The 26,975-nt window shown below is 31.2% G+C and overlaps 1 protein-coding gene across 5 annotated transcripts in view; it reads right to left on the bottom strand.

Moving 5' to 3' along the window:
- Window positions 1–26,975, bottom strand: part of LOC124369023 (inositol-pentakisphosphate 2-kinase) — a 171,027-nt gene that overhangs the window by 35,877 nt on the left and 108,175 nt on the right. The window contains exon 1 of one of the 5 annotated variants that reach the window (XM_046826691.1): window positions 5,330–5,351. The exons of 3 other annotated variants lie outside the window; for them this stretch is intronic. The gene's annotated coding sequence lies outside the window, so the exon portion shown is untranslated. Of the gene's footprint in view, window positions 1–1,314; window positions 1,458–5,329; window positions 5,352–26,975 lie in introns of those variants that run through there. One more of the 5 variants, XM_046826690.1, reaches the window with a different exon arrangement.

The following is a 26,975-nucleotide window of genomic DNA, read 5'->3' as shown; positions in this document are numbered from 1 at the left end:
AAATATATATCGTATCTATACTTTGACGTGTTAAAAATTTATGTTACAAAAAGTATTTATAGAAGATTTAGTCACTAACAAAAAATATATAATCTTATGGGGTTAAAAAAGCAGATATTGGCAAATTTTCACTTATTTGTAGTTGCTAAAATATTCAATGAAATAATAAACTAATTTCAAGACCACTAGATATGAAATACAACTTGTGATTGATGTATAGTTTAAAGGTCTGTGAGACTGGTCTTTATGCATCTAATGTACTAATGAACTATGTAATAAGTTCCTAAGTACATTACGAAACAACCTGATTCATGTCTATTGCACTTTGGAAGTTAGCTAATCAACACCAAATTGGTCGATGAAAACTTCCAGAGTGAAAGAATTGTCAGACCACCAGTTTTGTATAAATTAACATTTAAAACTAATAATAAACTAATCTTTAATTTGATATTTTGAGGCGACTGCCACACATGAAATCTATCTTTATCATACCGTGCACCGGAAAGGATATATATTTTTTTTTATAGTTTATCCAACGTAATTCCAAAAGTAGTGCTAGATGAAGAATACATTAATATCGTGTAGAGCATTAAATAAATAGTAAAGATCATAAGTAATCAAATTTGGGTAGTAAAACTTATTGCAACTAAATAACTGGCTCAATATCTGTAAACTGGTTATAGTGAATCAAAGACAACTTTCGAAATTCATACACAATTCTTGGAATAAAATAATCACTACATAAAAATTACAATTCATAATCATTACAGTTCAATAAACCCTAACAGAGAAAGGCTACTTTGTCAAAATTGTCAACAAAATTTAATAAATTGAAATGTACACAACATAAAGTAGTAAATTAAGTTTAAAATAACACATTAACAATCAAATGTTATATTCAGACAAAATTAAACTTTTATTAAGATTTACTTAATTAGCTATTAGCATAAAGTATGTTTTTTGTCATCATTTCAAGTATTTTAAGACTAATATTTTATACTAGTTAGAACAATGTTGTTTCTAATTGCTGAATATGTGAATCTAATAACTGTGACACCAAAGATATTGATTGAATACTTCAAAGGGCAATCTCAATCGATACAAACAGGTCCAGTTGCAGGGGAAGATCTTATAAACTCAAAACCGAGGTATAATATTCTAATTTCTGGATATAGGCTGAACCAGAGGCACGCATTAAAACATTAAAACAGAGATAAATATAGGGAAAGCTATAGAGTAATTACATGCACTTGTATTCAATCATCTAATACATTTAATTACAATAAGCATAAAGAATATGTGAAGTAAAGTTACCTGATATAATATAGTGTAACATGTATAATAAATCAAACAAGAGAGAGGCTACATGGATCACATTAACGTCATGATAAGACCATAGACTACACAACTGTGAGTGACCTGCGTCATTGCCCTATCACTGACTCACTCCACTCTCTTGCACCATTACACCCATCCTCTCACTATCACTACATCTCACTTAAACCAATCAATTGTCAGATTAGTTTATCGATCAATCTCATAATTTTGAATCTTTGAAAAATACCCTTCAACGTATTCTTCCTGGAATACTCTAAGATCTTTCAAATTCCCACTGAGCTTAGTTCCGTCAGATAGCATATGACTTCCTTTCAACATTTATTTCTGATTCTAGAGACTTAGTATAAAGAGACAGAATTGAAGCTGTAATAAACAATAAATAGATTCACACACAATCCACAGTAACATCCTACAAAATTATTCTATGCCCATTTTCACAGATTTTCCAGCACTTTCATTTTATCTATATTACTGATGTTTGAAAATAATATCATGCACTTTCCTTTCCTTATATTGCTTTTACTTAAGGTGTTACAATCGGTTTTCTGTTGGGTTAATTTTTTCAGTTAAACAATTCTTTTAGTTACATGCCCTTTAAGATACCATTCTCTGAAGATCTTTAATCATCCCACACAGAATTGTAGAAATTTAGAGTAGTAATTGGGATTACTTTGAATTCAGGGCCACTGAAAAGCAGTTCAAAACAAGGATACACATTTTTAAAGTATGTTTATGAAAGATACCTGAAGGTAATGCCATGCTTTATGTTTAAAAGAACTAATTACCTTAAGTAATAATTTATTTAAAAACATGTCATATTTTATACAGGGTGTTTCCTAAAGGTGTTCCAATATTTTGGTATTTTGTTCTAGACGTGAAAATGAGTAAAAAACTTCATATGGAGGTATGTCCTAAACCGTCTATCTGTCTGTATGTGATTTTTACCAAAAAAGTTATATCTTTTATACCACTAAAGATAAAGTTATGAAACTTTGCAGTTGTGTTGGCCTTTTTTATGCCCATTTGAGAAAAAAAATATGAACAAATTATCTTTACCCGTTCCAAAATGGCAGCCAATCTTAAATTTTGATGTTAAATTCCGCAAAATCGATACCCTGTATGAAAATCTTACAAGAATATTAAAATCTGTAATGTAAAAGTTGTTTTGTCTTCATTCCAATTACTTTAGTATAATGTATTGTTTGTTTTAATTAGTTTCTTTTCATTAGCAACAGTAATGGCAAATAATTGTATTACCAATTTTACCAACTCAGAATTAAACAACTTTTAATAGCTTACATAAACAGCTGTTCACATTAATCAGCTCATTGACTTTAAATCAGCTGTTCAGAGTAAAACAGTTTAGAAAACTATACTTCCTGTTGTGTAGTGTGTAAAACATGGTATTATGTTTAATAGTACTAATCAGTTGTTTTTTATCCGATTTTAATGAAACAACCACTGTTAGATTTAGAATAAAGTTTACAACATTTTAATATTCTTGTAAAATTTTCATACAGGGTATCGATTTTGCGGAATTTAACATCAAAATTTAAGATTGGCTGCCATTTTGAAATGGGTAAAGATAATTTGTTCATATTTTTTTTTCTCGAATGGGCATAAAAAAGGCCAACACAACTGCAAAGTTTTATAACTTTATCTTTAGTGGTATAAAAGATATAACTTTTTTGGTAAAAATCACATATAGACAGATAGACGGAAAACTAAACGTTTTAGGACATACCTCCATATGAAGTTTATTGCTCATTTTCACGTCTAGAACAAAATACCAAAATATTGGAACACCTTTAGGAAACACCCTGTATACATACTATAAAAAATCTCACTATTATCTCTGCCCTATCTCTTAGCCCTAATTATAAAATTGCCTTTAACTACTACTTTAAATGCCCATAATTCCCTTGGAGTGAACAAAAATTTTAATTTTCCTATCTTCGCAGTCAGAAGGACTGTCAAGGCCTCTGGATCTTGATGGAACCTTATCAGGCAAAAGTATGTTTTGGCATTTAAGAGTGGTTTTGGCACAACACAACTTGGCAAGATGTTTATAGGTTTTAATATAGAAATTATTTTTAATCAAATATAAATTTTATTTCATCCTTTTTTATCACTAATTATTTTTAAATGTGTTTTATGTTTTGTAAATTATTTTATTTTAGGATAACAATAGCTACATCTATCTTTACTAATTTTAATATGAATTATAACCTATACCTGTACCATTAGAATTTAATGTTTTATATACTTACTGGATCACTGTTTGTGCGATTAATATTGATTATTTATCAATGATTTATTAATTATGTTTATAACTTTTTTAATTAGGATTAGTATATTTTAAACTATATTGACGAGTCACCTGTTCATTGTAGATCTTATCTACTACAATTATGTAACGTTATGTGACAATAAATTTCTGATTTCTGATTTTTCTTATAAAGTGTTAGTAATTGAATTTTGTATAGCTGAGTTACTAAAACACAAGCTATAATGACTGTATTTCTTTCATTAAACTTCCAAAATTAATAAATCAAATCATAGTAGCTTATAGGCAGACTTAGAAATGTTAGATTTATTCTCCTTTCATCACTACAGTATCAAATATACCACAAGCCGAAAACAATTATGATAGAATTTTACATGAACTCTAATCTTATGCCTTTAATATAGTCAGAATAATCGTAATTTCAACTAATTAACTATGACTATGTCATTAGGATACACAATACATGTTTTTACAGTCATGATCCCATTACCTTACATTTTTATGAACTTACTAGTGAAATGTTGGCTTAAACGTTTGTAAACCATCAAATTAGATGAGATTTGGTTTAAAGCTAAAGATGTTGAAAAATTTTAGAATATTAAAATGATAAGAAAGTAGTTCAAGACTATGTTGATAATGATGACATATGCCAGTACAATGTTTTGTTTTAAAAAAACAAGGGGTCATTGAAATGCACTTATCAAGATGCTGTATTTATTAACAAATTTCTATATTTTAAGATCAAATAAAAAATGATAAATTTCTCTGTTTTGGTGTGGTTAACAAGGTGTACATAAATAAATAGATACCTTACAAATATTCATAAATATATTTTATTTATCGATAAATCTCATTATTTTAATAAAAAAGTGTAGTGGTTTATATACATTCACAAAAATATAAAAAAACACTTACATTATTAAATGCATGAAAGTTTCACCCCTTTGAATTTTCAATATAATACTGTTTTTATCAATGAATTAGGTCTTCATTCTCTAATTTTAAGATGAAATAAAAATAAAGTAAAATTGGTTGGTGGTGGTAATTTAACATTTGAATATATAAATCAAAGGGGGGCTTTTGAGATCTTACCTAAATATTTTGAGAACCTGAGTTCTGTTAATCTTGCAGACCAGACTTTCTTAAACAACGGTCTTTCTGCACCTCCTTGTTTGTGGAGGGCTGATACACTAAAATCGAACCTAGTATGGACTTTATTAGCTGATTATTAGCATGATTGGAGGTCAATAAAGAAGGCTGAGCCAGGGTGCTGGCTTACAGGTTAGCCCTCAAGGCTCTCTAATAGTAGTTGGGCCTGTTATAGATGAATAAATAATAACTTGAAATAGACCTCTCAGGGGATTTGCTTCTCCCCCAAATTCACTCTAACCTGATCCCTTCCATGATCCTGTATGTCCTGTAGAATTCAAGTGCCCCAACTATCAAAAAGCTTATACTTCTAGTATCAGCCTTGTGTTTTGATTGACAAAAAGCACATTCGGATGAGGTAATGCACAGATTTGCACTCAGGAAGATCCTACGTGGGTGTAAACACTCAAGGAATTACACTTGATGGTGAAGGAAGAGGCGACTATTACACAGAAATGTGATTGTTTGTTTGAATTTATTCCTCATAGTACTCTTGATATGGTCAAGAATGTCTAATGAGCAGTACTGCTTATTACCAAGTATTTGTTGATGTACCTTGCAGCAGTTGGTGTGATTGATGTCACATATATAGCTCAAGGTCTTTATCTCCTGATGGCTTTCCTTAATGTAGCCATCACCCAGAAGTCCTTCACATGTCATCTGCACCAGACGTCACCTCAGTGGAGTTAAAAATCGTTAGGCCTAATCAGAAATAATTAAATTTATTTTTATTTTAATTCAACTTTTAATGATTACAAGTAAGTTATCATTTTCTTGAGTAAACACTATTCTACTATAAACCTAGAACGTAGATTTCCAGTTTAAATTCAGACATCTCCCAATACAAAGTCCCTGGATATACCTCTGGCCAAAATAATATTATACTCTTATCTTTGATTATGTAACCAAATGAGACGAAAAGAAATTCATTCAATATAAATCTGATACCACTCTGAAATATTCTCGTTGAGTGCTAGCTAACACAAACAACAGTAACACCCACCAGAACTGCCAGGTGGACAGCCCTGAAGCAGTGATCTTGTAATATTGCTGCACACCACAGCTACCACAGCTACATTGCCAATGGGCTTACAATCTGAAGTTGTCTGCTATCCCTCACTCTGACTGCTTGTCTATACAAGACTGTTGATAACGTCAAATATTCCTGAAAATATATCTTTATCTGCATATTAATTAATCCAGTTAGTCTAATCCATTTCTAGTGACTGTTAACAGTAGATTGATCACAGTTGTTTAGTATTTTTTTTTCGTAAGAGAAATTACAATATATTTTTCATAAGAAAAATCACGTTATGATTTTAAAGTCATTGTTATATTTTATATTATAATTGTAAGTAGAAGATAATGAGAGATATAAATAAAATGGAATAATTGATCAAATCACACCATATGATAAAAGAGTGTCTCCAAAATTGGTCTTGAATTAAAATAATTAGTTTTTCTTATTTATTTAGGCTGGAGAATTTCTTGAATTTATTATTCATTACAAGTTTGGTCCTAAACATTATCACTTTTAGTAATCAGTTTGTACGGTTAGTAATGTACATGAATATTGCTTACCATGAAGTGCGCAACAAAAGAAGGATTAGAGAAAAATTTAAAAAAATTGTTCATGTTTTAAAGACATAGCATGGATTTTCTGGGGTGGCAAGTGGTGTAGTCTTCATACTGTAAGCCACGTCAAGTCAGTGCTTCTTAGATGCTTCTTAGTAACAGCCACCTTCTCTCATCATTGTCTAGTACTGTATTTATGTGTACTGTACACCTGACTGCCTGATCCACTCCTTGTTTTCTCATTATTACCAATCAGGCTGAGCTTGACTGACTGGCTTCTTTCCTATCATCTATCACTCACTCAGTTTCTTTTCAGTCTACTTCATCTAACGGGAAAACCTTCTTCCAATAACCTGACTTCTATTATTCTTGTATATACTTAACTATTTTTCTCTGCTTTCCAAGCCAAAGTGGAACAGCATATGCCGATAGCTACATGGTCAAGGGAAAGCTTAGTCTCAAATACACAAACTCTGGAGAGCTGGCAACCTCCAGTTTATAAATAGCCTTCTTCAGGTAGAGCCGAGTGCTGCATGGGGTGACTTTTAGTTCTCTGCTACTTGTGGGACCACTATGAGTAACAATAAAAAAACAAAAACCAAACCAGAGAACTATAGCCGCTCTCCAAATGTGGATGAAAGTTCACGAAAAACAAAGGGTTTAGTTATGGGCGAATCTGACCCTTGCCATCCTGAACTCTCAGAACAATCAAAGGAGACAGAAGAGCTTCCCAGAAAAATTCATGGATCCCCTGATTCAGTATGAGTTGATACATCTGAAGAGGATGCCATACTAGAAGATGACCACTAAGGGGGTCTGGGAGCACAAGCTGAAAAGCTTGCCCTGGAGGGCCATAATTGAGTGGCATTACCAGGTAAAGGATGGCATGGTTTCAGAGACTGACATCTTGTGTAGTAGGTTCATATCAACTGGCCTAGATATCACCCTATTCCAGGAGTCTTTGATCAATAAAAGATCATCAGGGGCCTAACGACTAAGGTCAGTAACCTAATATATGACTGAACTGTTGAAAACCCAAGAGCCTGTGTTTTGCTCTCTAAACCAATAATAGTTTTCCTGTTGCAGAACTAGTAATGAGAGATTTAGTGGCAGTGGCAGTAGATATTGCCACTCAACAAGAAAAAAAGATTATTGTTACCTCAGCTTATTCCTCTAATTCATCTCTAAACCACCAATAGAAATAGCACGGCTGCTGCAGTACTGTGGAGAAAGAGGAGTGGTCTCATACTCGGTTGCAACAGCAATGTGCACTAAACTTACTGGGGCAGCACCAACATAGATATTAGAGGTGAGGGGATACTCTAGTTAATATTTTCAAATGGCCTCGAGTTGGCAAATAAAGGGTCAGAACCTAAGTTTATTACAAGACCTAAACGGTATTAGGTAGCATGTCTCAAATGAGGCCTCCCAGTCAGACCATTGTTTTTTTTAGGTTCAACCTAGAGGCGGGACCAGAGTTGAATGTGACATACAGAGTTTCTATAAGAATTATTAGACATAAAACTATCAGAAAAACAAGTTGGAACTGGAAAGATTAGCCCAAATGGTAGAAAATGTTATAAAAAAGGCCTACAAGAAAACCTATCCCCTAAGAAGCAATAAGCTGAAGAAAGATGTGCCTTGGTTGACAAGGAGGCTATAAACATTTAAAAACAAAACGAGAAAATTCTTCAAAAGGGCAAGAACAAACAAATTATTCCTATATTATAAAGCCATAAATGAATATATGAAAAAAATCAGGAGTCAAAAGAATTTGGAGAAACTTCTGTAAAATCCTTAACTGATTACAAGTGCCTGCTATGCTTCAAAAACCTCTTCAAACTGACTACTCAAACCCTCTGGAGTTATTAATAAAGGCTTATGGTAGCCTAACTGAGAGTAGGAAGGAGAGATTGGAACTATTGTTAGAGACACACTTTCCAGGCGGACTCTTGCCACAAGATGAGAATGTATTTCTCTGGCGGGGGAGAGGATCGGTCAGGAGGTTAAAAAAGCCCCAACAACAATCAAAAAGGTTCTTTACAGCAGAAAGGAATAAATGAGTGTCTTTCAAGCTCTTCAAATCACTAGGGGCAGATAGGTCTTTCCAGCCCTTCTACAAGAGGCAGCATTAAAGGCGCTCGACACCTGCTCCTTTGATTCTAAAGCAGTATGGGAATGTAAGAATGCACTAATGGAACTGGCAAAGAGGAACAAAGTTACCCTTGGCAGAGTGCCAAGCCACGATGGAATTCAGGGGAATGAAACAGTAGACACTCTTGCCAAGACGGGCACTGAAAACCTTCTGTAGGGCTAGTGCCAGGCTGTGGAGTAGCCTTTTCTTACAGCAGTGCTTTAGTAATATATTGGGAAAAGAGGATTGGATCCATAACCTGGATAAAGCCCTCAGGACTTCTAAAATTATCTTTCCTTATGCAGAAGGATGGTCAGTTGATACGTTTTTCTACTGCAGTTATTTATTTGTTTAGTTGTTGAATTTTGTTGAAGTAAAAAGTAAGAAAGGGACATGTGACCCTAATTTCGCTTTTGTACTCATGTAATAATAAAGAAATTATGACTATGATTATGAATACTTCTTAAACTAAGTATGGAGGATATACCACTAGGATTAGGGATGCTGACATGAAATGGCCCTCTTAGGAAACATCTGATGAAGGTGGGTCCAAGCCAGACTGAAGAATGAAGACCCTGTGGAGAAGCAGAAGAATCAGCAGAACATATATGGCTAAACTGTCCTGCCACATGTAAAATCAGGAAAAGATTCCTAGGGCTTATCTCCTCAGCTCTCAGTATATCAGAGATCAGGAGCTCTCAATCTTATAGGGTTATGTATAAGCCTCAGATTCTGAGGGCTAAAACTTTACGTAAGGGAGGTGCAAAGGTTCTTTTTTAAGACTACTTTTAGGAATCTCTTGTCTCTTTCCCTCTTAAAAAATTGATGTTCTGACAGAAATTTTTTTGAAGTCATAAAACTTGAGGTGGTGGGGCTTTTTTAACATAAACAAAGATAGAGATTTTTCTGTGCTTCATTAATGAACAAAGTTTTCAAAGTGGCTTTGATGAGAGACAGAGGTACAGCATACCACCTTAGGTAAAACTATTAATCCACTTATGGATGACATAATATAAAAATTATATAATTCAATCCATTTCCCTACAATGAAAAATTGAATGAGGCAAAACTGATATGGGAAGTCCACTCTCATCTTATAATTGTTATATGAGCTTTGGGCTGTACAAAGACTTATTCTGCCTGTCCTCATGAGCCATTGGCTTGTGTGAGGATCTTATCAAATAAGGAGGAAAATCGATATAGTATAAGGTCAATAGTACTAATAAAAGGTTATACAATGTCACGACAGAATTTGAATCTTGGATATCTCTAACTCAGATCTACCACAAGCAAGCATTACAATGGAAGCAGTACACTTATGACAAACCAAAACCAAGGTAAGCAGAGCAGTCAGTGGACAGCAGAATGTAGATATCCAGGAATTCACACATAAAAGAAGAGATTAGCCAGTGAGCCAGTATAGTGCTGGCGGTTGACATCTTGGAACACAAGAAGAGAGTAGTGCTGGTAGCTAGTTGTTTGGGTCATAACAAGAGAGTAAAGAGAGTGGATACACCAGTGAGACAGTATAGTGCTGGTGGTTGGGGGTTTGGATTCTGACAGGATAACAAAAACAATTTTTTGGTTGTATTAAAATAAAAATACTATCACCTATGAATTATACCAGTTGTTACGATTCAATAAACTTTCCAAACAGGTAGCAAAATTATTAAATTGAGCCAAACTTTAAATCATTTGTTTCTTATCTGCTTCTATCTATGAACACATTTTTTTTAAATCTCTTACACTGTACAACCCATTTATTTCTCTAAATCCCTTTATTTTATTGAATTTATAATTTAAGTTTTAATAATATCTTGTTTGTAATACAGCATGATTATTTATGACATGCAAAGTACAGTACAGTACATAAAAAAGAAAAAAACTATCTTTGCATGATATTAGGCACAGGAGTTTCTTTAATCAACAGAATCATGACCATTACTGATCTTAACATTGTTAAAAGAGCTCACTACTCTAATTTTGCATCACATCTGCAACATTGACTGGAGAAACTAATCCCAAACACAAGGTTGATGTTCATTCAACAGAATAGCAAGAATCCTTCAACTAAAAATTACGGAGATTTTCTTAAGGGGAGATTTTCAAGGAGCTCAATATTATTTTTAGTGTGGTAGACCTTTTCACACTTGAAGTTATCATATGTGTTCACAAAAAGACCATCCCATACCTCTGGCCCAATATGACGAGAAAGCCGAACTATGGAACCACCTTCCTGAATGAATCAGTTTCTTTAATTTATCCAGTAAAATGAGGACAATTAGATTCTTTATTATAAGTACTTGACCTGGATCAATATAAATATAAATTTTTCTTTAAAAATCATGTTTATATTATAATTACAAAATGAATAAATTAAAAAAAAAACAGTTTTATAAAACTGCTTTCTTTAACAGTTCTGCTTAAATTCTCATTATGCATAGTGATTAGATTTTAACACATCTCTTAAATGTTCTGATTTTTATAGAATTAGTCATGTTTACTTAAAATGCACCTCTAGAGAACCTGTTCATTACGCATTTCAAGTTTTAAGGCATTTTAAATCTGCTAAAACTTTTAAACTAAAAAGCAGTTATTTTGAAAATGCTCTCCAGCATTTTGGATAAATGTTCACTTTATTCATTAGCACATTAAAATTTTGTAATACAGAGTCTACATCTACATTTTATTTTGATTTCATATAAAAATATAATTGATATTCTTAAGACTCATCAAGTCTTATTCTATATCTTCCAGAATACTCTGGTAATGAGTAAACAGTAAAATAAAATATCTAGTATGTAAAGAGTATGTGAGACAGAGTGTGTAGTATGTACTTGGTTTCTACTTTTTTGCATTTATTTTCCAAATTTGATTCTTAGTACATAAATGGAAGGAGGAAAGTGGATAGAAACATTGTCTTTTTGCAAAAAGCCATTATAATCTGAATAGTACTTTTATAATTACATTTCCTTTTGCCTCAATTTAGGTTTAAAAGAAATTGTGTACTCTAATTACTTCCAGCCATTACTTTATTATATACTTTTGCTAATTGTCATAATATTTTTCTAATTTTCAGCAACTATTAAATATTTCATACCAAATTTCATTTTTATGGAACTTATTATCTATTAGATGCTTAACCATGGCTTAGACCACAATATCCCTCAATATAGAATCATCATACACAACCACTTTATTAATGGCATCACAAGCTTTTCCCAGTAATGGGCATTGGAAGAAATGCCGATTCTGCATTCCATCTTGCTGAACCAGACCTGGAGACGTTTGGCTTTCTATAGATATTTTTTAATGCTTACCTTTAAGCTAAACTCTTTAAACATTTCTGAAACCAGTGCTTCGATGGAGAAAAATTTCAACTTCTGGACTTCCAACTCAAGGTAGAAAAAATATCCACAGAGAAAGAAAACTTGCCCCTTCTTCTAAAATCCGCTATACATTTATCAATTTTCAGTTATGTAGTGTACCCAAAATGGGAACTTATGAGCCAAGTTTTCATTTGATTCTGTCAGAATTTATAGTAATTTTTAATTATCCCCAACAAATTCATATCTTGGTTAGGTCTACTTCTATACCACAACCCCCAAAAATAGTCCTAAAAATTAAAAACTGGAAAAAATTTAATTTTTCTGATAGCAGCCTGAGAATAAAGTTTCATCTGATTCAAAGAAGACTCATATTCCTCAAAAAACAATGCTCAGGATTTAAGTTTTCAGTAATATACCTAAAAGCTTCTAATATTTCATAATAAAAATGGATAAACATAAAAAATGTATCAAAGCATTCTTATGAATTCTTTATCTCACCACATCCTGTGGCGACAATAATCAAATACAACTGAGATTGACATTTATATTTTTGTTTATAAAAACATGAGTGGTAATTCTCTTTAAACCTTTGTCTGTCCGTTCCTATGCTCTCAGCCCTCATGGTGCTGATACAAGTTTTAACCAATCAATTGTTTTTAACCAAAATCAATATGGCTAAATGAAAAAATTAATAGTTCAACAATAGCCACATCTCACATTCAGGAGATACATTATAGGTAATCTTTGTAAAAAGTTGAATAGTGTTACCTTCCTTATGCGTAAATTTATAAACTATTGGTGAAGATTTATTAGTGAATTTCTATTATGTTTTTTTAATCTCATCTGGTGTATGATGATAACACAATTGGACAAGTTATCCATGTATATAAGACTATAAATAGGTATATGTTAGATTTATGTACATTAGTCTTAAACATTTTAAAATAAATATAGTTATAAGAATTTTTTTAATAAACTGCCAAGAAGTGCGTGGTATGACAGCCTTTATAAATTTAAAATAGTCCTTGGCAAATGGTTAAACATTCAACAGTTGATGAATATTTAGCAACCAATGTTGGTTGATAATCTAAAATTGTAACTTCTATGTTACTATCTGTTTAAAGAATGCATTATTGTTGTTCAGACGCATTTTACACTGTTATAATTTTTTAAGGAATAATAATATATTGCTATTATTTATTGTTATTACTTAAATTGTTATTGTTTTATCTGCTTACTATTACTAATCTGCTATTTTTAATATCCTTATTTTATTGGACCAAAGTAAGGTTATTTTTTTATTATAATCAGTGTCTACACTTGTTTAATTGAGTTGTTTAGTTATATAGAAATATTCTTATAATTTGAAATATGTATTATTTTGTGCACATTAGATTGTCATCATTCTCATGAGATTGATTATGTAATTTCTCTTCTATCTACCAATACTAAACATGAATTTTATTATCAGCTCTCTAGAAGTCTTTGACTTGATTTGACAAAACATTTGGCTTACCATAAATACTGTGTAATGAAGTAAAAGTTTATATTTGAGATCTCGGTGGAGTCCAGGAACGTTTCAATTGGCAGAGTATACTTGTAAAACGTCAGATCAACAGTATTTTCCTTTTCAGTAATTATCTTTTTAGCAGCTTGAGTTTCAATCTCAATAACCACGTACTAAATTTTCAAAACAAACTAAAAAACCTTGGTCTCACTATGAGCTCAAGTCTTAAGTGGAATGACCAGGTTACGGTAACGTGTAATAGAGTATTGGCCGGCATTCACAGTTCAAAGCGTTTTGCTTTATATCTACCGTTCAGTGTCAAGGTTATGCTGGTTAAAACTCTCATACTGTCACACTTCAACTACTGTGACGCTGTGATCAATGACATGACTGTTGAGCTTTCGGACAGGCTTCAACGTGCGCAAAACTATTGTATCAGATTTATTTTCAATCTCAGACGTTATGAGCATGTGACTCCATTTTTCAAACAGCTATCGCTTCTGAAACTTTAACAACTTCGCCAACTTCACATTCTTTCAACTCTACATTCAGTTATCAAAAACAAGTCACCTGTTTACCTGTCCGAAAATTTCAAATTTATTTCCGATAAAGTGAACGACCTACGAGAAGGGGATCCACGTTACTTTCAATTCCTGTTCATCGATCGAACTTCTTCAGTAAGTCGTTCACTGTTCAGGCATGTCGCCTCTCGAACTCTCTTCCTGATGATATCCGTATTATAGAAGGTCGAACTCGTTTTGGGGCGGGGGTCAGGGACTTGTTGATTTGTTGTAGTTTATTTTAAATTGTTGACTAATTTTACCAATTTTATCTCGATTATTTTAATTCACTAGTTATAGGCTTTTTGTTATTGTTTTGTTATTCACTGTTAATCTTGTTAATATTTTCTGTTAATTCTTGTTGTTAGTTTCTTGTTACTCTATTTAAATTTGTTAATTAATTATTAAAAATTAAGAAATTGAAAGAAGCTTAAGGAAACTGAAATAAGAAGTTCTTAGTTTAAATATTTTCTAAGCCATTCATATTACTGACGATGTTTATTGCATGTAAATCATGTTTTAACAACAAATAAAGATCTTGAATCTTGAATCTTGTTGCTGGGCGGTCTGTTGGGGTGACGAGTGGCGGTGCTCGTGGCGTGCTTGTGGTCAGGCTGTGTGTTTGAGAGAAATAACGAGAAATTCTTTAAAAAGTAAATTGTTAATTTAAGTTTTAATTTATCTTTTTTTGAATTTTTTTCTACAAATTAAGCTGATAAATTTGATTTTTAATTATTACATAATATATATATATATATATATATATATATTTTTTGGTTAATTTTAAATTTTAATTTAAAATGTAATTTGTTATTGTTTAAGGTCATTAAATGTACATATGTATATATCACATGTACATGTATATATATATATCTGTATATTATGTGAGGTTGAGTGGTAGAGAGGGCTAAATAGCCCTAACTCAGTCTCTTGAATAAAGGCACATTTCATTTCATTTCAAATGTAGATGCGAGTTTGAAAATATCAACTTAATGTGAGATTGATTATCTGCAAGGCTTGAGTGCGGACAAAATCATGTGGCATGAGTATGTCTATAACACCTCTTGTATAACCATTAACTAATGATTGGTCACACTCTGATCTCATGCATTTAAAATTACAAGAACAAGCAATTCCGCATAGATTTGTTATCCATTCTGAATATGATTGACCTGATTTCATGGTGGTTCTGAGAAATTTGAATCAAGACACTGGCACGTGTGTTTTTGATATAAAGTACTCTGAAAGTTTTGTCAATAATGTCCATGTAAGATTGATTTCCAACTTCAGTACAAACAAATAGTTTTTGTAACAAGATTAATGTATCTTAACCCCTCTTTGATAGAAAAAATGCACTTTCTTTTCTTATAAATCTACATTGTGTGCTTTAAAATCTTGTTCCGAGGTATAGGGAGTATGATTCCCAACTGCCATTTGATAAAAATCACCCAAAAGTTGGAACCATTTCAAAAAACTGGGCCACGTCTCTTGCTTTGTTTGACTTGTTGCTTTCAATTTAAAAGTACTTCAATTATTTTGTTTTGATTGTCCAAAAACTTTTTCAAATACTGTAGAAGTTCTTGATCTATATCCTAGTCACCACTAAAGAATTGAAAGAATAAAAGTTTGCAAAGAAAACATTAGTTTAATGAACATAAAAATATGAACACTGGAAACATAGTAGACAATTCTACTGTCAAAAAAATACTGAAGTATATATCAGCTTCATACTGATCCAAAATCTTACATTTTATAAACCCTATTTTGGACTGGGTTCAAAATGCCATGAAGGTAAATTCTTTTCAGTTTGTAGAAATTCTTTTGGAGAAACTGACACCAATTTTCAGCCATATTGAATTATTAATCTTCATTGTTAAATTTCATTTTTGTTGTTACATTGTACAAAACAAAGTTGTGACCACCATTACCAAGCTCTGGTAATGCTCACTTGCCAGACCTGGCCTCTGTTCTTTTAAACTGAAGAGACACTTGAAAGATTGTATATTTTAATTAGATGATGAAATTACAGAATAGTCATGGGATTATCTAACAGTAATAGAGCACACATTTTTAGACTCTTTCTAGCGATGGAAACGGTAATATGAAAATATAGTTTCCCAAGGGACAGTCCAATAACTTGTTTCTTTTGCGAATTTGTTTTAAATCAGTTCTTGAATATTTTGATCACCCCTCATATATGATGTTTAACTTTAAGTACTAACAGAATGGTATTTCAGGCACATTTCAGGCTTCTCCCAAAAATGTCTTCATTTTTTAAAATTCTGGGTGTATGCATTAAAGAGAATGCAATCACATTCCCATAAAGTTCTTATGAAACGAGCTCAGCAAATCAGGGAGGGTTATAAAGTTTTCTTTTTAATTTGCTTCTAAGGAAAACTTAAAAGAATTCTTCATCCCATTAAATAATTTAATATACCAATATTATATCATCTACATTAATGTTATTGGATGAATGGAATGTTTGAGTGTAGTCCACTGTTTTTACATTTTTATTCTACCTGTGCCCATGTGGTGTATTATTGTCATTAAAAGTAATCCACTTCTCAAATTGGTTAAGTTAGTATAGTGTGGCAATTATTAATACTTAAAAAACATTATACTTTTAAAATTCATATATTTGTATTGGGTTCAGTTTTGTGATTTATTAGCTGGCCAATAGAATTTTGAACTGTTTACAGTTCATCTAGAAATATTTTTAGTTTTCTCAGATTTAACTAAAAACTGAGTAATTCTGGATATTTTACCATACTACAAAATGTACTGCATATTTTTTATAGCAGAATATTTTACTTCACTTTAAGAAATGAACTACCAAATGTTACTTCCTTTATGTTTTTAGATCTTAGTATTAAATTGTAATATCAAATTTGATTCTAATGAATGGGCCCAATGACAGCAGGCAAAGAGTATATATCTGCTGACACTTGTGCTTGTGCTAAATGTATAATACAAGCAATACTTATATTAAAAGTTATTCTTGGAATTATTATAAATGAATCATGTTTATGGGATTATTAAAATTACTAAGAATGTACAAAATCAACAAAACTAAGACCCAATACTTTTTTATATGGATGTTTTTTAAGCACTGTGTCAAGGTTTAAAGAAAAAGATTCCGACATTTTTAGTTTCAGGTTGATTGCATTTCTAATTCTATCGAATCTGCCCAAGATCGAGAAAATGACCCAGAATCCAATACGATAAACAATGATGAACTACAAATGTGACAAGCCCATGTACGCTGAAAAGATCATTTCTTCTCACTGTCATATGTTTCTTGTATATGAAATAATGTTATTATTTATTTTCTCTTGTAAAACATTTAAGAATTTTTATGTGATTAACATTAAACTCTCTATCTAATAATATAAATATAACTGTAAAAAATTAATAATATAACAGAAATGAAGTGCATTAGCAATATTTACAATACATTGAAAGTTTTTATTTAATGATTTTGCAAAATTACTTTGTTATGTTACATGTGGTCGTAATCACTGTGATCATATTATTTGATGCAGTCTACTAGGTAGTAATGGTAGTAGCAACTTTTGATCCAGTGACATTTGTCTGTATACCATCATTTTTGGCAATAAAAATTGTTGGCAATAAGGTAAGTTCTGACAACAGAACATTTCAGATATTGACTTTGGCGAAGTTGTATATGCTCTAGTTACTGAAAAAGCTTTTACTCCAAATGACTGCTTAACCTTATTTCCTTTTAAAGCATTCTATACATTACTCTTAATACTTGAATTATAATTACTATAAATATATATTTAATATCCACATGTTAATTAATATATCTTTTGTTAAATGTAGTACATATTTTTTACTGTTTAAAAGCTCAATTTCTTATTTTATATGAGTTCATGTGTTTGAATGTAGATGTTCTGAATTGTATATGACATTACATACATTACAGTAACATATCATTTAATTTTATTTATTCTATAATCTGTAATCTGATGATTAACGACAGTTAAAATAACTTATTGTTATGAAGAAAATAAAAAATACTTACTATTGATATGGTTTTCCACTTTTCTACTTTTGCCAAACATAAAATGATTTGGATTCATTTGCCTTGTTTTGTTTTGTCATTAATTCTAAAATTTAAAAATATAAATTGGAAATTATTGTTGTATCTACAAACAAATTTAGTCATGTACATACTTGCACATCGATGTTAATTATTATTATATACATACAGACTTTCATTTAGTTACTAGTTTTTTAAATTATATTGCCAGTGTATCTTTAGATACAATATGTCACTTTGACCATGACAAGTAAATATATCATATATTGCAATTCAATGTTGTGGTATGTATATCAAGACAATGACATGGTAAATAATATTGGAGCAAGCGTGAATCCTTGTTTCCAACAAAATAAAATTTCAAACCAGTAATATTTTACTCTTAAGATATATCAATTGGTTTTGACTACAACATGCAGTAATTTGCTAAAAAAAAAACATTTAATTTTGTCAAAACATTATGTTTGAGTTTTGTAGAGATAATCTATAAAATTCAGTATAATGATAATAGAAACAACGGAAATGAAGGTGCATTATTATTGCGTTAATCAATCAAATCACATTTTCATACAATATAGGGTGATGTTTTAATGTTAGATGATGTTTATAAATTGGTACTGACTCAGTGCAGTTATTTATTATTATATAAATACTTTGGAGAAAGATTATTATTGTAATAAATTAAAGATGTAAAATAGCAATGGATAGTGATCATACTTATATACTAGGTTAATCATTCTGGAGCACAAAAAATCCTATTTACAGGTAGGACGCTGTACTAGAGAACTTTAAAATGTCTTGTTGGTTCTTCATATCCATTTCTAGGGCAGGTTACAGATACTTTGGTATAGGTTTCAAATATAAACATGAGCGGTGTGGATGTTTTAAAGTTTTTGATGAGCCTAAACAAATGATATCAGGAAAACAAAATATTATCTGTATCTGAGATGATCAATCAAACAGTACATTTAGAAATGGTAGTATATAAAACTTCAATCTTGATGAAAGTTTAAATTGGACAAAATGGTTTCATATGTTCCACACTTTACTCAAATTTTTAAATTTTGTAAATCAAGTTTTAGACTTTAATGTTGGTTACAAAGTGTATTAAATCATATATTTAAAGTAATTAAAAAAACTACTAGTGTAACCCGGTTTTATCTATACTTGCATGTTTGTTGCTCACAGTATTTATGTATTCTGCCTAGTACAGTTTTTCTGATTTATAACCAATTTAAATGTATATAATTGATAAAACATCATCATAAAGTTACCTAATATGCATATTAAGTACTTTAAAAACATTGTGTTAATTCCTGTTGTTTAAAACCTAAACCCCAATTTTCATCAAACTTATACCGATTATAACTTTGCCAAGCAAAAGTAGAGAATAGTCTAGTGATTTACTGGTTACAGGACAATGATAACTAAGGATTTCATTTGGAAAAGACATTTCCAATGTTTTATTCACTTACAGTATAACTCTGTACAAAACAAAGACCTATTGGCAATATATATAAATCTTACATTACAATGACGAGTTCTTATCATCATACATTAAGTCTTTACAAATTATATACAAGAAATATATACGCATTACATACATTATAAACATTACAAAACTTTCTTTTACCATGTACAGTTTACAAATAGGGGAAGCAATTATTTGACTTTTGAATTCAGAAAATAACTTTTGGTAAAATCACATGATAAAATTACATTATACAGTATTTGTACAAAATATGTGCAAATGGTGAAGTGGGCGGGGCGGCACGAAACACTGAGAAGACAGCACTGTTACCAGCCCATCGTGGTAACTTACTTATAGCTATAATCACATGTCATTCATTCCTATCACAGCTCGTAGGCTAGGAATAAGCTACTGATTCATCAATTCCTTTTACGGACTCAATTATTAAACCAATTGTTTCGGTCCAGGAGTTAGAACATCAAGCTTTGCATGCACCATTACAGTATAAAAATGTATTAACAAAAACTTAAAAAATACTGGAATTTAATTCAGTGGCTAGGTGAATATTAAACATATTATTAAACACGGATAGTGAAAAATGGAAGATTTGTAAAATTAAAAATATTTACATTCTATTTGAATGTTGAATTTAGCTCCAGTTCACCTTTCATTGATTGCAGCATCTGGTATCTGATGCTGTCTCAGACTTGACTTCTGGCATCTGGTATTTTGACGCTGTCTCAGACTTGACTTCTGGTATTTGGAGTCATGTACTCTGAAGAGATCTAAAAAAAGTCTGTGACTAAGAAGCTCAAAACGAACCTTTACACCCTTTCGACATCAGAGACACCTATAAAAAGGTAATAAAGTGGCATCAGGAATACAAAATGGAAGGTGAACTGGAGCTAACTTCAACATTTAAATAGAATCAACCCTTCCTACCCTATGTTATGTGTAGATTTACATTCTGTTGTACTTTATTTCAAATTCACACAAGTTGTTTTTTGAAAATGCTAAATGTATCGTAATATAGTGAATGATATTTAGCCTAATTAATTGTTATATTTTATAAATCCAATTTTGCATTTAAGATGTTGGCACATATAATCATAAAATTATAATCAGGCCTATTATACATGATAATTCATTGTTTCTATATTAAATAAAATTGGAACTTCTTGGCGTTATTGGTAAAGTTCATAGTCTAATTACGTCCAAAATGTGTCGATAATATAATAATTTAATTGGATTCTTTAAAAAGGTAATTAAAAAAACAATGATCTTCTGATTGCTATAATCTAAATTGCACTGAAAATAAAAATTATATGATTCTACAGGAAATAAATAGACGATAAATTGATAAACCAATAGCTTTGATATTAATACTCATAATAGCCTCATATGTACATAAAATCTCTATACATACACATACAGTACATACATTACACAAAAACAACCACATATTTAATAGAGCTTTTCTTAGGATTGCCAGATTCTTTAATATTAAAATTACACCCTGTTAAATTAGACAATATTAAAGCTAAAACCCTGATCACTTTTAAAATCTTAACTAATGATAAAAATGATTGACATTGATGATGATAGGACAAAAGATCATTTCAAACAAATTTAAACTGAGTTTATCAAGACTTATTAAATTTTTACCCTGATGAAACATTAGATCTCTGCTCTGGAATAGATTAAATTTGAAATAATGAGCATGAATAAAACGTAAAAGTAGTAGGTTTTCTTTCAAGAAACCCAAATGCATGTTGTCTGTCGATGACCCAACTCACATCGGGTGATGCTGTCAACCGAAGAGGCCGGTACGGTGTTCCCTATTACAGGTGACATTTCCTGAGCATAACCTGAACTCAGCAAAAACTGATCAGGGTTTGATAAAAACTAAATAAAATATAACATAATACATGATTTAATTCAATGAAATATCAATACATAATATTTTTATATAAATAATCCTGGAAGCCCTTTTTTTATAAATTTCTGTATTGCAAAATATCACATTATTTAAAATTTACATACAAATTGAGTTTTTTAAGGGTTATTAGACCTATGCTAAAACATGAATGATAGTGAACAGATCTTGTCTTAAAATTGCTAAAACTTTGAAGGGTTATTAGAAAATATATTTATGCTAAAACATGAATGATAGTGAACAGAGCTTGTCTTAAAATTGCTAAAACTAAGTAAACTAGCAATCCTAACAAGCTATTTGGACTGGCAATAGTGTTATCGTTCTATCTGGCAACTGCCATACTGTTGGACATAAGTAAAATACTGACAATTAGTCTACAATCACAGAGTGCTGTAAATACAGCTTTGTACATCCTTATGTAGTCTTTATGTTTCTATATGTTACATTAAAAAATACAGTCTCTTGATTCTCAAATATATATTATTTATAAAAATCGAGATTTGCATTCCAAACATATGGCAGTTAATGACCTTAAGTACACTTATTACTCATTGGAACATACAGCTTTTTAAAGCAAACATACTAACATGAAGAAAAGAGATGTACGAGAACACTAAGTTTAGATAAAGAGAGAACACTTGAGGTGTATTGAGTATTCTATTTCAATACCATTTTTGAATAAAAACACGACACTGAATTCATGAGACAAAATAATTGACAGTTATAATGCCTGCCATATATAAGTTTGCAAGACAATATAAACACTGATTACATAAATAAATGATTCATTTGATAGCAAGTTACATTTTGTTAGGTTAAAATTTCAAATGGCTATAATTATGTAATTTAACCATTTGTGTAAAAACTTGAAAATGTTTAAAATTTACTTATAACTCTGTGCTATGGAGGAAATGCACAAATTTAAACAGTATCCTAAAGTTGGTTTTTTTTTATAAAATGGAAGACACTGTTGTGAATAAGTTAGATGTAAAAACAAATTGTAAATTAGAACTAGCTTAAAAAAGGCAGCAGCCAATAATTTAAAAACATCACAGTTCAATCAGCACGAAAGCATTGAACAGTTGGTCCCTGAATCGCTTCTGCGCTGTATGAGATCAAAGGTGCTGCCTTTGTAGGTGGTGGGAGACAACTAGTAGTAGAAGTCCGTCATGGGGTCAATTGGCTCCATCTGTCTTGGGTCTAAATAGAGTTCAGGCGACTGTCTCGGAGGAGCAATTACTGTTGAAACAGTAATTACTTGCTCTTCTTTAGTTTCTTTATCGTATAATACACAAATGCTTCCGTTTTCTCCAAACCTGTATGATACTTCTTCTGGGTCGATCCAAAGAGTAAGTTCATGGGGGAAAAGTGCCCTTAATGAATTGGCTGAGCACCCTGTTGCATTACACGCTTGTGCCACAATTGGATCCATTTTCGTATTGATCCGAATGCAACGATATGCCGAACCTCTATTCGGGTACTCTGGAAACCAGTGGTTTTGATATCTGCTTTTCAACAGACTAATCAGAGAGCCTTTGAATGAAGCAAGTTGAGCTTCATTCAGTTGTTTTACCTGGTGCTGCCCTTGAAGCAGACGAACCAGGAATTCTGCTGCAGACGTTATTTCAATGAGCATTTTGACCTCTCCAAATACCTGCAAAAAACACACATTACTCGTATGACTGTACAATTAGAGCATAATACAAAAGAAATTAAATCTTCAGATATATCAAACTGTGTTGTTTTCTATTCTAGAAATATTTTAAATTTTTCATATGTACAATGATATATTTTGGTATTTTAAATTAGGCTCAATGATTTAATTTTTAAGTCATATTTCGCTTTTTCTAATGTAAAGCGATACGATGTTTGGTATCTGGTTCCAACATCGTTGGTTTACTTTTCTCAAAATCTTTGAATTTACAAAAATAAAAGTTGTACTGTGTTTTTTAAAAGGTTTTAAATTTGCATTTGCATTACATTTTTGCTATCCATCAAAAGTATACCTCTCTTTGGTATACTTAAAAAGCAAGCAGTTTTATGTAAAAAAACATGATTTAAAAGTTATTGTTACTGCTGCAAATGACCTAGACCTTTTTAGACACAGAACTGTGGATAAGAAGATCAAAAACTAATTAATTATTTACTTTACCAAAACACTAAAGCATGGTAGTTTCTACATTTTAGGACAAATTTTCAAACATTTGCTTGCTTATGTACCCAGCTGCAACGTAAAATGTGTGGTAGTTTCTTTAAACTGCTCTTCAAAAGTTGTCATTTCGTAGTATGACGATATTATTAAAACTCTAGATTAAAACTATGTTCAAATTCTAAAACTTTCAGGAGCCACAAAAAACTTTCTACCTCAGATAAAATACACAGCCGATGTTATTCATAGAAAACTAAAGAACTTTCTAACAACCCTTGTGAGGAATGTGTGTAATACAACCATCTACCACTGTAATCAACCCACACCCTGGAGTCAATGTACTCTATCATTGTGTTTATAAAATCAAAATCATATAAGTTCACTATCAATACATTCGGGGAGTGGATCTTGATCATATATGAATTCATGGAGGGAGGAAAAGACAAGTTATTTAAGTAATTCAGATTAACCATTTTTACACACTTCATCACAAAAGTGCTAGCACTGTAACACTGTTGTTTACAGAGTGATATATGGACATAAAATAACAAATAACAATCAGGCCAACCCTGAACTGACCTAATACTATTTTTAATGTGCATTTCCTTACACGTTCATGTTCACCTCAAGCTTGAACCTTCTCCAACAAGCATGAAGGTAATTTTTAGTGCCAATTATCCCTTAACCACTTAGTTCAGAACTACCTTTCTCCTGATCGATTTAATATAGAGATCTCATGAAGTAATTTCTAGAGGTCATAATCATAAACCTGTTTTAGATCCTAATCTAACGTTACTCCCATCCTAGTGAACCGGACTTTAATATTACATTACAAGTATCTTCACGCAATGTTCCTGTATTAAAATAATATCCTACATCTATATTTTAGATATTATAAGTTCTAAGAGTACAAAATTCTATATGTTGTATAAAGATCTTAAAACTTTCCATATACAAAACGAATTAATAATGCCATACCTAAAAAAAACTTTAGTCATATAGCTGTCTATTTTAGTAACCTTGGAACTGAGAAGCATATGTTATTGAATATTTTGGTTGCAATTTAAATTTCAGTAGCCAATATCAAGCTGTGAAACAGTCTTTGTTTTAAACTTTTGGTATCAATTTACAAAATCGTGACCATGGAAAGGTATGTTATTTTTTTTTTCCTGAAAACTACAATTTTTCCTGAAAACAATAATGAAGAAAAAATTCGTCGGCAACGAAAATCAAAGGAGTTACGATTTTTTGAAATCCTCTGAAAACTCTGTTTTTGACAGTACCTCTGGCAATTTTACTGAAATGATGACGTTAATTCTGTCAACGATGCCTGCCCGCTGCGCAGTGCTGCGCACTGCTTGCTCTTTTAGAAAAAAAATTAACTCGAGCTTGCAAAAGTCGAATCCCAGATCATGTGATGCCCCTGATCCTTAACCCTCCAAGTGTTGTTCGACAAAATTTTGTCGGTTATTTTCCATTCTTAATGCAATAATGGCCGAAAGGCATCAATATAATACAATGATATACTTTCCCCCAGTTTATATGCACCTGTGATAATAATACTTGGCTATAAATGCCCAACCCATGAAAAAAAAGTCCATTTTTCATGGTCACGGTATTGTAAATAAATACCAAACTTTTTGCTATTTCGTCTTTAAACCTTATAGTGCCAGGGATTTCGCTTTGAGACGATACGTTTCTATGCGAAAAGTCCTGGAGACGATATAAAAATAAAGCTTGAGTTCAGAGTCTCGCTCCGAAACGATACGTTTCAACGCGATAAGTGTCGGAGTCTCGGAACGAGACGATTTCTATTTCATTTGTTACCTTTATAACATCCCATACTGGCTGACATACCAAAGGCTGATACATGAACTAAACTAACCTTTTCAACTGTCATTCTTACTTTGGATCGCTGTTAGATGACGTAAACAACTAACTAAAATACAACACTTTCTCAGTTGGATCGCGATCTCGGTGTTGTGACGAATAATGGAGTGTTTTTTATGTTATATAATTGTACGTTTTTATTCATTTAAGTGCTTCTAAGTTTATATTAGTTATTAAAATTAATTTTAAAAGTGATGAAAGCCACATAAGAACACTTTTAGAAGATGTTTATGCCGGTGATATGTCTAGATATAGTTGTCCATGTTGTAGAGTTTGTTTGAAAATTGCATGAGTAAGGTTATGTTTATTTGTTTGTATTTCATTTCAGTAAGTAATGTTTTACTACACATAATTTTGCATTGCTTTTAAGTGGTCTATAATTAAAGTATTGAAATTCCAAAAAAATTAAAAACAGCTTTTCAGGTTCTATGCTTTATGAGCTGTTATACTTGAAAAATAAACTTCCAACGGTTTTTTTCCAAAAGCCTGTGGTTTTTAGCAAAACAAACCTCTAGGGCTTGACTAATATTTTACAATTTTGTTACATTATTTGATTACACATGATTTTAGGCTATTTTTAAATGCTCTTTATCATAAAAGTGTGTTGAAATTTCAAAAAGTATTTTTCTTATAGTAGATATTTTACCTCAAACTGGAATTTTATTTTGTTACCATAGAAAAGTCGTTGTCTAAAGTGATTTCTAAATTGTTTTATAATATAAACATCTGAATATTGTATATTTTTTTATACACAATTCATTTACCTTTCAAAAGAATTAAAAAGGAGCTTTGTATGATAAATATATTTTAGGTGAATTTTCTTCTAAAACCTACGTTTTAGTAAGAATAATCTCAAGCAATTAACTATTTGTTACAATTTTGTTTACGGCACAGTATTAGACTATTACACATGATTTGTATTGTTTTTAAACGCTCTATCATGAAAAGTATTGAAATTTCAAAATAAGTAGTTATGTTCACAGAATAAGTTCAAAATAGTTATGTCACCTCAAACTGGATTTTTATTTTTTCTGTGGAAATTTTGCTGTCTAAAGTGATTTTTTTATTTTCAAATTATATAAAAATCTTTATGTTACAAAGTTTTTCTACATAATTCATTTACCTTAAAACAGAATTTAAAAGAAGCTAGTATCTAAAATAAATTTTTTTTCCAAAACCGTCTGGCACTTTTCGCATTACCATGAAAAAAATTGCACGGCACTATTCAATACGGACTTTTTTTATCTCTGGCACTAAAAGGGTTAAAATACAGTTTTAACATTAATAGAAAAAATAATGTTAAAGTTACATGCAAAAGTTTTCATACACAGCACTCTAATATAATAATTGTTATAATCCTCTTCAAACATACTACTGTATTGCTAATTATATTGATTTGCAACTTTGGTAAAGCAAATTTGGTACTTTGGTATGACCCGGAGGCCACAAGTTTGGAACAGTTTTTCTTACCAAGAACCTGAAAACCCACATTATTAGCAGACTTTATATGACTTACTGCTTAAATTACATGTCTTTATGACGATCAGTTCTTGTTTTCTAACCCTCAAAAGGAAGCGATGTCGGCAA

This window comes from Homalodisca vitripennis, chromosome X (genome assembly GCF_021130785.1).
Source record: "Homalodisca vitripennis isolate AUS2020 chromosome X, UT_GWSS_2.1, whole genome shotgun sequence".
Classification (NCBI taxonomy): Eukaryota; Metazoa; Arthropoda; class Insecta; order Hemiptera; family Cicadellidae; genus Homalodisca; species Homalodisca vitripennis.
This window is presented reverse-complemented; position numbering and strand designations above follow the sequence as displayed.